Below are 16,842 nucleotides of genomic sequence, written 5' to 3'. Positions count from 1 at the left end.
TTTCTTTCCTGTCAGTGACCCTCTTGTCCACAGTGTCAGTCCAGCTTTGGCCACTTTTAACCAGATTTACAATCTGTGACTTTGATTCCATATCAAACCTTCCATGCCGCAAACATCTTTCACTTCATATTACCCCTCCATTCTCCCCTCAGAAAATATATCAATCACATCCCTCCGAAACTGCTTCTGAGGGCACATGTTTTCAGGTCAAAAAAGTGCTTCTTTTTCAAACTATTCAAAATAAATTATCTTCAAAAGCATTCTTCATCCTGAAATTTCAAAGTGGTACTTCTTTATCTTGTACTGAGTCACTGCATTGTTTTTCAATGAGAGAAAATTAACATGACACAAAATTCACTAAGTCGCTCTTTTTCGGTACACCATTCATTCAGTGACTTCCAGAACATTTACAATGCTGTGTACTTTCTCAAGCCACTGCTGAACTTTGAACCACTTTGCCACCTAAAAGAAATCCTATATCAATAAATTACACCTGTTTTTCACTCCTCCCTTGATGAACTGCACTTGGTCATTTTGGATTCACCTATGCTGGTTGTTTCATAAAATTCCATCATTCAGTCTGTAGTTGATTGTGTTTGGCTCCTTTTAATGTTGCTTTTATATGTTTTATTTATATTATATTTATATTTTTATAATGGGCATGATTATGAGGGTAGATTTAGGTTCACAGCAAAATTAAACTGCATATGCCAGACTTCTACAAAATACTCACTTTTATCCATGAGGGACAACTTTCAAAATGCTAGTGGATGCTTAAAATTAGTCACAGGAGTAAAATTTCTCTAAACACACCATGAATCATGTTTTTCCCTATAAATTTCTACCTTCTCACTACAACCTGAAATTTACAGTTCCTCTTTGGCATATCCAAATTGCCCACATCTCGTATTCTCAAGTATTGCTGTTATCTGGTTAAATGAGGGTTGTTTGAGCACAAGCACTGTCATAGTGTGCTGCTTGATCTGATATGAAGATGATTCTAAGGAAGGAGTCTGTGCAGCTTGGATATGTTCAACAGAAGAATGGTTTCCTTTCTTCTGGAAAGTGAGAGGAACTACTGTTCTTTCTGTTTCATCCACTTATAGCCAGACTTATCACCAACATTCAATATCTGAGTGCTGGATTTAGTGCAACTGCTGAACCTATACTGACACATCCTTATCATGCAGCCCCTCCAGCATTCCCTTTTGGGATTAAACTTTGTATGCGTTTGGACATATGTGTAATGATATGTGTCATTGTGAGATTCCGCAGAGTTCCCTGTCTGCCCTAAGGATCTCTGTCCTGTGCCTCATATATTCTCTTTGTTCACTTGTTGAGACAGACCTCACTATGTAACCCTGGTCATCCTGGAACTCACTAGATAGACCAGAGTGGCCTCGAACCCACAGAGATCCACTTGCCCCTGGCTCCCATGTGCTAGAATTAAAAATCAGGGTCACCAAGCCCAGCATTGTGTGGTCTTTTTTGAACAGTAAGATTTTGGGTCATTATTAGTCTATGCCACATAGATGACTCTGGTTCTGATATTTGCCAAGGAATAACAGAGAAGGGTCATCTTGTTGTTCTTCTCTTGGCAATGAAAATAACACCTTTGCTATCCTACAGTTGAAGGGTCCCCAGGGACCCAGAAGTCATCCTAATGCCTGGGTCTCATCCTCTCTCCTGCACTTTCTGACTGAAAAACCTGCCTTACTTTCAGAAAAAAAAAAGATTAAAGTAAGGATCTTTCTTTCTTTGTCCTCCCCCCTCACCAATTAGTAAAACAGCTTTGAAAATGGGCTTCTTCTGAAAAGACAGAAAGCAAAAAAAAAAAAATGCTTTTGAAAGAAACAAACTATAGGATGATTTCTCCAAGTGGAAGGCAAGAAATGCCCTGCTTGAAATGGAGGCTCAGGAACTAGCAGCCTGGGTTACATTTTATTCTGTCATTTAGAGAAATAACACAGGCAAATTCTTTAACTGTTGTGTACATTACCAGGGCAAAATAATAATACCTCACAGTGTCATTTTGAGACTTAAATGAATGAGCACTCATGTGTTAGCAATCAGCACAGCACTGAGAAATACCTGCATGAGCTGAGGGGGCAGCTCAGTTGTCAAGCATTTGGTGAGCACAGAAAAGGCCCTAGTTCAAGACCCAAGAGCCAGGAGGGGAAAAGCAAAATAAAAAGAATAGAAAATATTATATTTAAGTATACATTTTTAAATTAAATTCTAAAGCAATGATAATTTTTACTCCACATTCTATGGCAATTCAGAGAGCCATTGTTATTATTATTTTTCTGTTTAAATTTCTTTGACTTAGAGTAGTCAATACATGAAAGCAGTAGCAACTTGTGGCTGATTTTTTTCTTCTAAACACAAACTTAATTCCTAATCTTGCTTCCTCTACTGTCCGAAAACATCCTTGCCCGATACTATTTGAGTGTCATTTCAATTCCAGCATGCTTCTTGTAGCTCCATCACAAAGTGTGCTTTTAGGTAGAGTTTCTCTAGTGTAAAAAAAAATTATTTTATGTATAAGTACACTGTGCCCATCTTCAGAGGCACCAGAAGAGGGCATTGGATCCCATTACAGATGATTGTGGCCACCGTGTGGTTGCTGGGAATTGAACTCAGAACCTCTAGAAGAACAGTCAGTGCTCTTAATGGCTGAGTCCTCTCTCCAGCTCAAGTAACTCTTTTCTTGAACCCTCCACACCTGAACAGGTAAGAAGCAGGGAGATCAGCTCCTGGAGGCAAAGCCTGCAAAGCGCCCAGTAATTAATTCTACAAGAGGCAAAGATGCCTCCAAAGGATCAGCTCCCAATGGTCCTTCCAACCCTCTTGGTACATGAGTCAAACTCAGTTGACTTCCAGCTTTGAGGAAGGTCCTTGGCACCTGTCACTGAAGGAATGAGCATATCAAAGAAGCCAAATTTATCCCCAAATTCCAATATAGACACATCTGGATAAGAAGTCAGCATGTATGTCTTTAAAGGAAAATTATTTTTCAAGAGAAAAGTTGGTAAGACCTGGAAATCAAAAACCTTCTAAAATTATTCTGGGGGAGTTCAAGCAGGCTATATAAATCTTACAGAATATGAAATGCAAAAGTCACGGAGGCTTTTAGGGTTTGCTCATTGTGAGGGGGCCACATGTCCTCTATAGTAGATAAAAAAAACTCTTCTATTAACATCAGGAAAAAGACTGGGAAGAAATGCTTCTCCCTCTTTGGGATTATCAAAGGTAAAACTAGAAAATAAACTGAAATGGTATGCATACGAGACAAGTACTGTGTGATGATCGATCTGGCCCATTATCCTTCCCTAGCAATAGCTTCTCAGGCCGAACAATCTGGCCTTGATTGTAGACATGGTCAAACCTTTGAGCTTGCATGTATCTAAGCTGGAGCTTAATAGAAGTATCTAGGTCAGAAAATTAATGTAGAGAATTAAGTAATAAAGTTACCTAGGGACCATATAATATGGAATAGTCCTATTCAAAGAGCTCTAGAATTGAATACAGCTTTCTTGTTTTCTTAATTTTTATTATTACCATGTCATATTATCTCTCAAATTTCTGCTTTCTTCAATGTGTGGTATCCAGGCCGTCAGTATTAGTTGATTATATGAATAGGTAAATAATATGTGACTATTAGTTCTACCTACCAATGAGGAATTTGACAAGGGCTGTATAAAGAGAATGAACAAATTGTTTACAATCTGAAGAATACCAGAAAATAAAAAGCATTGTGTTGTTGTTTTCAATATCAAGAATAATCTAAATAATTAAATATGTAATTTCAAAAATTATTTTTGGTGTAACAAAAATTCACAAAATCTAAAAACGTAGTACATTTCTCATAGTACAGTCAGAAAATTAAAATATTAAACTTTCTTCCTTCAAAAAAATTCCTCACATATTTAAAACATGTATTGGAATATGACATATCTCTACAAGATCATATTCTAAAGTTTGTATTAAAAGCAGCTATTTAAAAGGCTGGACAAGATAGGCTGAAGTAAGGACAAACTGACAGAAAGGAAGAAGAAAGACTAAAAAGACTATTAAAAAATTCTATTCAAGGAGCAGATTATGTAATTTACAAGTGTTCTACTCTCAGGAAACCCTGTGGGTATCATTTTATTGCAGCATCTTGCAACAACTGATATTAATAGTGATGACAAAGACCACATAATTGTTAGGAGAATGCACTAGTTAAAAGGCAAAGAAATGATTAGTGCATGTCTTCAGCATAATTTTCATTTAAAAATGCTTCTTTCAAATGTGATTCTTTAAAGAGTAACTTTCAACTTGTGGTTTACAAAATTCTACGTCATTTCCCTAGGGGTCAGGTTTTCTCTGTCTTAAATGTTGACTATAAGCAAAGCTACCGACTGTCCAACAAGGTCTTCGAAACCTCCTACACCAAGGGCATTCCAGCTTAATTGTTCTTGAAATGCTGCTTTTAAGATCCTGCATAAGTGTCCATTTGTAAATTCCTGGGGATGACAGATTGATGATTCCACAGAGCCTTGACACCCAATGTTCTATTTGTAGTTTCCTAACATACTAAATATTCTTTAAAAAATATGGTTGTCACCCAAGGCTCTGACTCTATAAAGGCCTTATATGCATGCACACACAGATGGGAAATTTTCCAGTTGGGAGGAGAAGGGGTGTTAGTTTGTGGTTTTCACTACCTTGAATCAGTTGTAAGTTTTAAAATACAGGCTAGTTTTACTTTTCTAAGTATAAATTAGTACTTAATCTGTCATTAATGCATTGGTTGTAGGTTGGCTGGTTAATCCTAAGGCATGGTGAGACATTGTTGCTTCAAACAAATCTCTGACATAAAATTTCCAGTGACTGAGCTTTAGCATGTACTAGATTTACACATCACTCATTTTATTCCAAGATTTATTTCTTTATTATTTGTGTGCGGCATGAGCTCCTGTCCACCGTGGGTACTATGAAAACGTTCTTGGAGCTTCTGGAACTAGAGTTACATTCAGTTGTGAACTACTAGAGTGGGTGCTGAGAAGCAAACTCAAGTCCTTTGGAAGAAAAGCACATGCTCCTAAGGGCTGAGCCGTCGCTCTAGTCCACACGTCTTGTTCTTTATCAGCAAGGCATACGCAGAAACCAGCCAGCACCTCGTGGTTCAGCCCTGAATGTTCTCATTGTTTGTACTCTCAAGATAGAGCATAATTTATACCATAAAACCTTACATAGAAAGTGTTTATTTTAGTCCATCACGTAAATAATAATTTTTAATAAAATAAAACATTTATAAAAATTGATGTATTTGTGTGTGTATGTATCTGTGTGTGTGCGTGTGTGAATTTCTGTGCACTCATTTATGAAGTTACCCCTGGATGCTAGAAGGCATCAGATCTCCTAGGACTGGAGTTACAGGTAGTTGTGAGATGCTTAATATAGATGCCGGGAATGGAACCCAGGTCCTGGACAGGAGCAGTCAGGACTCTGAACTGCTAAGCCATCTCTCCAGTTAATAATAAACAATTCTTACACGTTTTCCCCAAGCTTATTTCTGTAGTTTATCATTCTTTAATTTTTTGCTATCCCAAAATTATTTTTCATTTTAAAGCTTGTAGTGGTAGACTGTCTAGGGGGATGTTTGCTGTCCTCAAAGAGCTGAGGTTTCCATGCAGGGAGACAAGTCTTTAAAAAGAGACAGAGGAGGAGAGAGAGTCATAAATGGGTAGTGCTCTAAATTACCAAAATCACATTGTTCTCTAGAGTAAATCAGTCCATACAGATGCCAGATAACTAAAGCGATGTGTACATGGAGACCCTTCCAAACTATTTCTGCCCATGAACTTCATAAACAAGTTGTCAACAAACATGCATACATAGCTCTGTCTACCCTGCAAAGGGAATCTCCTAACTACTCTGGCTGGTCATCTGACTCCACAGAGAATTTACTTCTGAATAATTTTAATCAGACCAAGCTTCTCTGTTGGCTGAAGGACCATAGGAATTTTCACTCCTCGGAAGAAGTTGTTCTGCCCTCGGCACAGGATGCTCCGAGCAGCAGCGAGCTTCCCACCTCAGAGGTCCAGTTTTAATGCTTTGCCTCTGTTCCAGGCTGAGTCACAGGCATAGTTTTGGCGTTCTTGTTCTCGCCTGCTCTCTTCTGTTGCAGCATGCTGCGTTCTGCCTCAGCTTTGTCTTTTGGTGTTCCCTCTTCTTTTTGATATTTTAAACGAAACAAAACATGTTCGTTTTTATTTAAAACCCTCAATTCAGCGTTATGCTACCTTGAAGATTTTTCCATAAATAGTCCACGTAATGGTTTAATCAATTTTTATGCTTTCAGTGAAAGATCTGTTTCCCCGGCAGAGCTTCCTGTCCGTTTGTAAGAGGCATTTGTTTTCAGTTCAGCTCTGACACCAAGCTCAAGAATCACTCAGTCCTACAGCTGCGTCTCTGATATTATGAATCATGGGCATATAAAAAAAAGTCCATCTGCTAAGAACGTGGCTTGAGGACATCTCTGAAGGCTCATCGCTAGATGCTTTAGTCCCCACGGTGGCAGTTTTGGGAGGCAGCAGAGTCTTTAAGGGGTACAGCATCGTGAAAGGTGATTAGGGCATCCAGGCACATCTCTGGGAAGGGAGTAATGGAGTTCTCCCAGAAGCAGGATACTTTCTATAAGAATAGATTGTTATATAAAAAAGAGCAAGGCTCCTGAATTGCCTGTGTTACGTATGATCTTTTCTACACACGCTCCAGCCATTGTGATACTGGCTGTCGTGAGGCCCTTCCTCGAGGGCCCCAAACTATGAGTTAAATAAACAGCCTATTGTCAGCTAGCAAGATGATTTAGCAGCAATTGTTGCTCAACCCTGACAACCCAAGTTCAAATCCCAGGATCCATGTAAAGGTAAAGAGAACCAACTGCACACGGTTGTTCTCTGACCTCCACAGGCATACCGTGGCGTGCGTGCCTCCCCCAACCCCGTAACACATGCATCTACACTACTAACAGTAGCAGCATTAGTAATAATTTTAACAACAACAGCAATGTTAATCTCTTTTCTTCTTAAAGTATCCATGAGCTATCTTACTAAGTATCTCCCTGGAATTGAGTTTGCCACTATTATGCTCGTTACTCCTGTGGAGCTTTAGAAAACGTTGAATAGAAAAATGTGTAGCAGAGAAAGACACTCGGAGTAAAGAGAAGGCTTTAAACAGTGGTCTGCTTAAGTCAAATATCGGCCTGAAATCAGGAAAAGACAGAACGCTTACATCCTTACTTCTGTCGACTGTTTTTAAGCAGAAATATTATGTCTTAACAAATGGATGAACGGGTAGGTGGAGAAATCACCAATTCTTATTCTCAAGGCCATCCTCATTAACCCTGAATTTTATAAAAATTCCTTACGGGAGCTAATTTTTAGGTATATCTGTGAGTCTCTATATAATTTAAGACAATTTAATAAGTCAGAAAGGGCAGAAAGCAGTCATTTTTAACATGTAATAAGATATTAGAGACTTTCAGGTTTTAGCGTTCATCCCACCATTCTTTTAAGGTAAACAATAAAGAAGAGTTAAAACAGCACACAAAAAGGCTCACAAATAACGTTTAAGAAAATTTTAAATTTTCTAAAAATTAGAGGCATTCCAAAATATTTCCAACAAACATATGTACTGGGAAGTGGATTGAGAAGCAAAACATCTTCTGCACCATTTACCGTATGAAATGTAAGTTCTCACACAAAATAGGTAGGAAAAACGCACAGACTTCCTACACAATCCTCTCCTAGCTGAGACACAGTAGGTTAGACTCAATGAAAAAGAGAAAAGAACAGCTATATGGCTGTCACTTCCAAGCACAAATATGAGACATATATTTGCACTTACCAGGCACATAGGGTTTGTCTTATTGGCACACTTTTTCTGCACATGTCTAAAGATTTCATCTCACTGAAGAACAATATCTGTTTTATGACTAGAATTTCCCCAGTATATCACAAGGGACCTCGTGTTTAGTTCGGTTCTGGTTCTAAATGGAAGAAACCCCTCAGTCTATTCTTCACCATGTGAAGCAGAGACGGAAACAAAGCATGCATGCTCATTTGTGTGCTAATCAACAGAAGAAGCCAAAGATAATATACATTGTCTCTCTATATATTTATTTTCCTGTAAACTGCTACTGGCTGTAACTGAGTCTTGAGAGTTTCCTGTGCTGTGAATTTAACCTGTGTATCTGTGGGAGACAGTGTCTATAGTTATAGAATTTAAATGTTTCCTTAATTCTGGGGAAACTGACAGAGAGTGGGTGAACATTCCTATTGAATCCAGAAGAACCAAGTAAAAAGTACCTATTCGGAAAAAGAGTTTATTGACCTCAGCTGCTTTCCACTTGGAAGAAAGCTACACGGGCTTAGACATAGGTGCAGGTGACCAAAGCCCAGGTGGGGTCTCACTTAATTAAAAGGTAATTAAAGAGAAGCCAATTAAGTAGAGGTCTGGGATCTGTGGGAGGATAGCCCTCAAGCAGAGAAAGAGAAGTGGCTAAACTGTTAGAGGTACAGCTCAATTCTGAAGATTGCTGCCTACGAGAAGTATAGGAATGTTTCTAATAAGACAGGTATGTAAAGCTCACAGGAAAGGAAGAATAATTTCTCACCGAAAGATCAAAGATAAAGATGGAATACAAAACCTGATAGCCTAAGAAACTTACAGGAAAGGAAACTGAAGGTAGCACAATGCCAGCTTATTCACAGAAGTACTGTGCTTCACGTGCAGTGCAGAAAGGAATGGACCAGTGTGAGTTCAAATGTTGTATACCCATGAGTCCTGTGTGCATCATGTGTGGCTCTCACAGAGAGTGGAATGATGCGAGTTAAAACGCAGACAGCTGTAGAGAAGGTAATCTTATTCTTCATAATTTCCTCTGCTATCCAGGTTTTCTACACTAAACATTATGTCATTAATAGGGGGGAAAGGGTGAGAGATAATACTTCTGTGTTTTAACTATAAATGTAACTCTGGCTGTCCAGGAACTCACTCTGTAGACCTGGCTGGCCCCAAACTCAGAGACCTACCTGCTACTGCCTTCTAAATGCTGGGATTAAAAGTGTGTGCCACCTCATCCAGTTACTAAAAAAATCTTAGTAAGAAGAAAAATGATTTAATTACTCTGTTACCATTTTGTAAACTCATTTCTTCTATATATTATATATATATGCCATATATATATATATATATATATATATATATTTGTAAGTTTTTAAAATTTCAAGTTATGTTATTTTGGGATTTATCTTCATTTTATTTTACTGCATAATCTTCTATTGTTTTTAGACACTTTCACATAGTACTCAAAGTACATTAACCGCTCTGTCACTACCTACCTCCCCACATCTCCACACCATTCTTGTCCATGATCCCTACTCCCCACAGGTCTCTTTCAACTTTTTGAGCATTTGTGGAGGTTTGAATGAGAATAGTCCTCACAGACTCATATATTTGAATACTTGTTCCCAGTTAGTAGAACTGTTTGGAGGTATGGAGGTATGGAGGTAGGGTCTTACTGGGGGAGGCATGCCACTAGGGGTAGGCTTTGAGGTTTTAAACACTCCTTAGTATTCACTCTGTTTCCCATCCATAGTACAAACTGTGAGCTCTCACCTACCTGTCCCTGACACCATGCCTTTAGTCTGCCATCACTGATTCTAACCCTCTGGAAACCTAAGCCCAATAACGTGCTTTCTCATCAAAGCTGCTTTAGTCATGGTGTTTTATCACAGCAGTAGGAAAGCTACTAATTTACCATTCTTGTGGGTTGTGTATGTGTATGCAGGTGTGTGTGTACACGTGTATGATATGTGTGACTGTGTGTACATATATATGTGTGTATATGTATCAAGTCTAGAGGATGGTATTTCACAGCAATCCACCAGAAAGCAGGAAGGAAGTTTCCAGCTTAGGTCTTGTTCTCTGTCTCCATGTCTTACAACAAACTGTGTGGTGTCTTCTGCAACAAGATTTCCCCCTCTAGTTCTGGTGAGCAATACAGAGAATTGACAAGTGTGTTTCAAGGCCTCTGGGACCCTGTTGATCAAATTCTGTGGAGGTATCTCACTCCTGAGACTGAGAACTATGTTCAGTAATGTACTGTTTCTAGGAACAGCATGATCCAGTCATTACTTCATAATTTTTATAAGCGTCCACTTAATGGCCGCAAAACATGCCACAGAAAATATATTCCAAAGCATGCCTAATTTTTCTATTATTAGTGGGCATGATGGTACCTTGGTCTCTAACATAATTGACACTCCTCTTTAATCCTAATGACACCTCTTCTACATTAAGTATTAAAATCATTTCCATTTTTTTTCAGAAGAGGAAATTTAGCTTTAGATCACAGATAGGTGGTAAGATAGAGATCTGAAAGCTGCCTGGAGGTCACTTCACAGTGTCACATGACTTTCCAAAACTCATTTCTCTGATTAACACGATCTACAGACCTGCCTAATAGTTTATACTTCATAGAACCCTGCCAGAGAAGGGGAATTTAAGTTCTGTTTTGGGTGACCTATCAGACAGGTAGGAAAAGATACTACATTTTTGTTCTGATTAGCCTTATTTTCTTTGCTTTCAAGATCACTAAGAGGAATGTCTAAACACAGAGCAACTGCATTCCAAATGATGAGTAACTGGATTCATTCCTGTTTATCACACTGTGCATTCATGTAAGCAGGATCAAAGCAAAACAGAAACACCACAAAACTTAAAAGAATCACTTTCCCTTACAACAACATCCAGTGAGCCCAAGGAGGATGGCTGCTGAAAGGAGAGAAATGGTGCTCACTTCTCACTTCCAGAGTAAGCTCTTGATACCTGATCAGAAACAATACTTTTTAAAGCTAAAGTCTTTGAAATGCAAGAGGGAGAATTCTCAGAGAAGAAAGGGCTAGGGAAAAAAACAGAGAGAGAGAGAGAGAGAGAGAGAGAGAGAGAGAGAGAGAGAGAGAGCAGGCCCAGAAGGAAAAAAGGCAGCATGTTTGTGCCAGAAGAGAGACTGAGAAGAGTGTGGAGAAAGACCAGACTCCCACACACCACTCCTCCAACACAAACAGTGCTAATGAAATTCAACTGGATTTGAGGCTGGGACAGCCAATCAAAGGAACTAAAGGAAGCCTTGGGGAGGGATCAGCTGGGCAAGCTGAGCCAAGTCCTACAGATCATCAGGATTCAGTGTGTAATGTACATGGAAGGCAGAAGGCAACCATCCACTGACAGCTGCCTACATATAGTCCTGGGAGATACCCATGGCTTGGGCAGTAATGGCTCCACTGTATCTACAAGGCTGAAACAACGTCTCCTCGGTGAATGTATGATGTGGCAGCTGAGAAAGTGATATCTGTAAGACATCTATGCATGACTTTTTCCAGCAAGGCATCTTACCTGGGCCTGAGAAGTAGAGTTACTAAGAAAGAAATGCTTGCAGAGGAGGCTGTGGGACATAAGAAGCAGAAGAGGGTGACATGGAGAAGATGGGCACATGTGTAGGTTAGTTACCTGAAGTGTGACCTGGGAAGACACCTTATGAGAGTAATTCTAGAAGGTACCATCAGGAAAGTGACAGTGAGGCAGGATTTAAATAAGGTACCCTCCCAGGAGCTATCTAGATTCATGAATGAAACACACACACACACACACACACACCAGTTAATTTTAATATGCCCTGACTAGCTCAAAGGTTGGGCAGTTCTAATCCTCCCCGCCCCCCTCCCGGCTAGCACACACATTTCCCTCCTGTAATCCTAGCTTAACGCTCTTTAATTCAATGTTTCATCTTTGTTATCCTGGCTCCTTCTAGGCAACTCCCTAGACTTTGCTGCCTAAGACACTTCCAGGCAGCCCTACCGGGGGTCGCATTCCTTCTCACTTTCATTTCAGATGATTTTCCCTCTGCAGCTCTAAATCTTATCTGTCTCCCTCCAAATAACTGGGGATTCTCCCTCTTTCCTTTCTCCCAGTTCCTAGCCTGCTCAAATCTAAAGGTCCCACTTCAGTCTAATTGCCCAGTCATTGGCCGTTGGCTCTTTATTGATTGATCAAAAACCAATTGGGGACAAGGACCTTCAGTGTTTGGACACACAGATTCCTGATTTGGGGGGCTAGATTAATTCAAAGCATTTTACAATCCCCAACAACATGAGTCTTCTGGGAAAGAGTACATGAATGTTAGGGATATTCACAAGGAATTCTATCTTAGTAAAAACTGCAGACCTCAGAGATTTAAACTACATATACATATATGGGGCTGAAGAGATGGCTCAGTGGTTAAGAGCACTGGCTGTTCTTCTGAAGGTCCTGAGTTCAATTCCCAGCACCCACATGGTGGCTCACAATCATCTATAATGAGATCTGATGCCCTCTTCTGGTGTGCAAATACACATGCATGCAAGATACTCATATACATAAAAAAAAAAGTTTAATGTAACTTTCCGTGCTATCCAGGGACAGGTCCATACTACGTTGTTCTTGGTGCCCGTCAAAACTTATACAATGTTGGGAGCCCTTGATGTCCTGCAGATGAAGGAAGAGGATGTCCTCAAATTCCTTGCTGCAGGAACCCACTTAGGTGGCACCAACCTTGACTTTCAGATGTAACACTACATCTACAAAAGGAAAAGTGAGATATCTGCATAGAACCTGGGAGAAGTTGTTGCTTGCAGCTCGAGCTATTGTTGCAAGGAACACTGGCCAACAAGCTGTGCTGAAGTTTGCTGCTGCCACAGGTGCCACTCCAATTGCTGGCCGCTTCACACCCTGGGAACTTCGCTAACTAGATCCAAGCAGCCTTCACAGAGCCATGGCTTCTAGTGGTGACTGTTCCCACGGCTGACCACCAGCCCCTCACAGAGCCCTCTTTTTGTTGTTGTTGTTGTTGTTTTATAAATAATTTATTTATTTTTTCTCAAATTGTAATTTATTCACACAGGGGTTATAAACACAGAAAGGCAGGATGTGGGGAAGAGGATGACACTGGAGTGTGGGTGTTCAGGGGGAATACAGATATCTTTCAGAACCGGGTATAGGCTGGGTGAAGGTTCAGGGGACAAGTCACTATGACTCTGCCTATGACTCGCTTGTCTTTATCTAAGTTGGTATTATCTGCCAAGGCTACCTATTTACAAGGTCTATGACTACTCGGGCTGGTAAATTTCCATAAAAGCTGCCTGTTTACATTAGCTTATAGCCATCTGTTGCAATGTTTTTTCACAGAGCCCCAAGACTTGGTGTTAGTATACATGTATGACAGGCCTATTGCTGATTTTAGGCCTATGGCTGATTTTAGGCCTTCAGTGTGTAAACAGGGCTGCCCCTGACATCTCCTCCCTTCTCTAAGTATAGAAGGCCTGTGGCAATTCTAATCTTGCGAAGGCGGGGATAGAGGCCTGACCTCCAGTAATTGAAGGGGACCTTGTAATGGCTCTGGTCCCCCTGTCATTGTCCAGTGAGGCATGAGGGCCATACCCATCCCGATGTCTTTTTCCTGGAGAGGGGATACTTTTGACATCAACCCCTATGCAGTCAGGCTTGTCCCTCAGGGAACCCAGATAGATATTTTTAACTTTTATTGATATTCCCTTGCAGTGCTTAGCCTCACAGCCTAAGCAAGAATTCATATCGCCAGTCAGAGGAGGTTCTGGGTGACCCCTCTCTGCTTGGTCTAGGGGCAGAAGTCCCCACAGAGCCCTCTTATTGTCAACCTGCCCACCATTGCTCTGTGTAACACAGATTCTCCCCTGTGCTATGTGGACATTGCCATCCAATGCAACAACAAGAGAGCTCACTCAGTGGGTCTGATGTGGTAGATGCTGGCCCAGGAAGTACTCCGCATGTGAGGTACTATCTCCCATGAGCACCCATGGGAGGTTATGCCTGATCTTGATTTCTACAGAGACCCACAGGAGATTGAGAAGGAGAAACAGGCTGCTGCTGAGAAGGCTGTGACCAAGGAGGAATTCCAGGGTGAATGAACTGCACCAGCTTCTGAGTTCACTGCTGCTCAGCTGGAGGTGGCTGACTGGTCTGAGTGTATGCAGGTACCCTCTGTGCTCATCCTGCAGTTCCCCACTGAAGACTGGAGTGCACAGCCAGCCACTGAGAACTGGTCAGCTGCTCCCACAGCGCAGGCCACCTAGTGGGTTGGAGCCACTACTGAGTGGTCCTGAGCTGTTCTGCAGACACCTGAGCAAAGAGAAAAAGGGTGGAAGGAAAATAAAGTTCATAAAAGTTGAAAAAAATTTATTCACACACACACACACACACACACACACATGCACACATGCACACGCACACATACATACATACATACATACATGTTAAAAGTTAACAGAGAGAAGAAATTGACTACTCTTTTTTCTTTCTTTATCTTTTTAAACTGGCACATATGGGTATAACAGGTTTCTTACAGGCAAGGATGAAGGGCCATGTCTAGGAAGCAGCATATTTACAGTGCAGAGAAGAGAAAGAAGGAAAGAAAGAAAGAAAGAAAGAAAGAAAGAAAGAAAGAAAGAAAGAAAGAAAGAAAGAAAGGAAGGAAGGAAGGAAGGAAGGAAAGAAAGAAAGTTATTGACTTGGGATTATATCCTTCAAATTATTTAGGACAAGAACAATACAAAGTCATTTCAGTTAAAAAAAAAAAAGAAAAGAAAAAGAAACTAAGAGATTGTCAACCGTAGCCCCTCACTGAAGGAAGCACAAAGGGGTGGAATTGAGCATGAAGCACAGTAGACCAGGGGAAAGACTGTGATACAAGCAGCAATGACAGGCGCAGCTAATGACTTGATACAGTGGTGAATTCAATTAATGATACACCAAGAACACAACCACATAAAGACTTATTTTTTTATGAATCAAATAGGTAGGGCCTGTGAAAGGGCTCAGGAGGTAAGGTTGCCCACTGCCAAGCCTGATAAACTAAGTTCAGACCCCTGAACTCACATGATGGAAGTAGAGCATGGACTCCCACAGATTATCCTTTGACTTACATAAACACACTTTTGGGGGGGTTATGGTGTGTGTGTGTGTGTGTGTGTGTGTGTGTGTGTGTGTGTGTATTTGGTGTGTATGTGGTGTGTATGTGGTGTGGTGAACTGTGCTAGGAAACTTGGTAAGGTTGAGTGGGTTCAGAAACCCTGGAACCTGAAGGCCTGAGGACTTGTAGGGATTTCACCTACTCCAACCTGGTCCCTGTCACATGACACCCACACACAACACATTGAGTGTCCACAGCACCCAATGGAGAGGACCGTGACATAGGGGCAGCACCCCAATGCCCCTCCACATGCAGACGAAGCATCTCTAATATCTCAGATCCAGCCAATAGAAAAGAAAGCATTTGCTCTTAGACCCCAGCCCACCCCAAAATGTATATAAAATCCTGTCCACAAAAATAAGGGCATGAGAATTGTTTCACCAAAGATCATCTGGGAGTGTCTGTCATATAAGAGCTATAACACTCTTGGGGAAAGAGTTTTCTCCCAAAGCTTTCCCAGCAGGGAGCTGCTCAAATTTGCCTCAGTCACTTCACAAGACCCAGCAGTTCAACCAGATCTGACCACCCCCCACCTCCCTGTTCATACTGCCTACCGCAGAGGCTGCCTGACTCTCTCTTCCCTTTCAGAGAGTGCCACTGATGCACAGGGCAGCAGGGGGTGAAGCAGGGGTGGTGAGTGTGTGTGGGTGTGTGTGAGTGTGTGTGAGTGTTTATGTATACACACAAAGTGTGTGGTGTGTATACATAAGTTTAAAAGTAAAAATTTATTTAAAAATATCACTAGAAAGAATTTTAAGTGTAATAATAATGCTAAAATATTTAGTTTGCCTCAGGGGAATACTATAGGCACCAAATTGATTTACATCCTATTTAATATGTTACACTCCAAATTTAAATGTTTGTGAAACAGTCTTCCTCAGGATGAACACACAATCTGTTATCCAATAATAAATGGTCTTCTCTGGAAAAATATATATCCAAATAACATTATACAAAATGAACAGGTTATATCTAGGAATACATACTGCTGGACTAGGTGTGGCTTCTCCCATTGAGACCAGACAAGGCAGCCCAGTTAGGGGAACAGGATCCACAGGCAGACAAACAACAGATTCAGGGACAGATCCCACTCCACTTGTTGGAGCATGAAGATCAAGCTGTACTTCTGTTACATACGGTGTAGGGGACTTAGACTCCGTCTGAACTCACTCTTTGGTTGGTGATACAGTTTCTGTGAGCCCCTAAGGGTCCAGGTTAGTTGATTATTTGTTGATCTTCCTATCGAATCCCTGTCTTCTTCAGGCCCCTCAATCCTTTCCCCAACTCTTCCATAAGACTCCCTGAGCTCTGTCTAATGTTTGACTCTGGGTCTCTGCATCTGTTTCTATTGGCTGCTGAGTGCAGCCTCTCAGAGCATAATTATGCTAGGAACCTGTCTGCAAGCATAACAGAGTATCATTAATAGTATAAGGAATTGGTTCTGGCCTCTGGCATGGTTCTCAATTTGGACCAGTCATTAGTTAGTCATTCCCCTCTGTCTCTGCTCCATCCCCACTCTCTGCATTTCTTGTTAACAAATAATAAATTGATAAACTCAGTTTATCAGGCTTGGCAGTGGGCACCCTTACCTGCTGAGCCCTTTCACGGGCCCTACCTATTTGACTAATAAAAAATAAGTCTTTATTATTTGTTATTTTTCAAAATGATAAAGTTTGGGTAGAAGGTTTTGTAGGTGGGTTGTTGATCTTATCCCTCCACTGAGAGTCCTGCCTAGCTACAGAAGTGGC

At 40.8% G+C, this 16,842-nt stretch overlaps 1 pseudogene; it reads left to right on the top strand.

Moving 5' to 3' along the window:
• Nucleotides 1-12,555: 12,555 nt before the first annotated feature.
• LOC114623221 lies at nucleotides 12,556-14,228 on the top strand (annotated as a pseudogene).
• The last annotated feature ends 2,614 nt before the right edge of the window (nucleotides 14,229-16,842 follow it).

The sequence above is a fragment of the Grammomys surdaster genome, unplaced genomic scaffold, assembly GCF_004785775.1.
Source record: "Grammomys surdaster isolate TR1022 unplaced genomic scaffold, NIH_TR_1.0 194, whole genome shotgun sequence".
NCBI classification, from domain to species: domain Eukaryota; kingdom Metazoa; phylum Chordata; class Mammalia; order Rodentia; family Muridae; genus Grammomys; species Grammomys surdaster.
The sequence above is the reverse complement of the archived record's forward strand: the minus strand, read 5'-3'. Positions and strand labels throughout refer to the sequence as shown.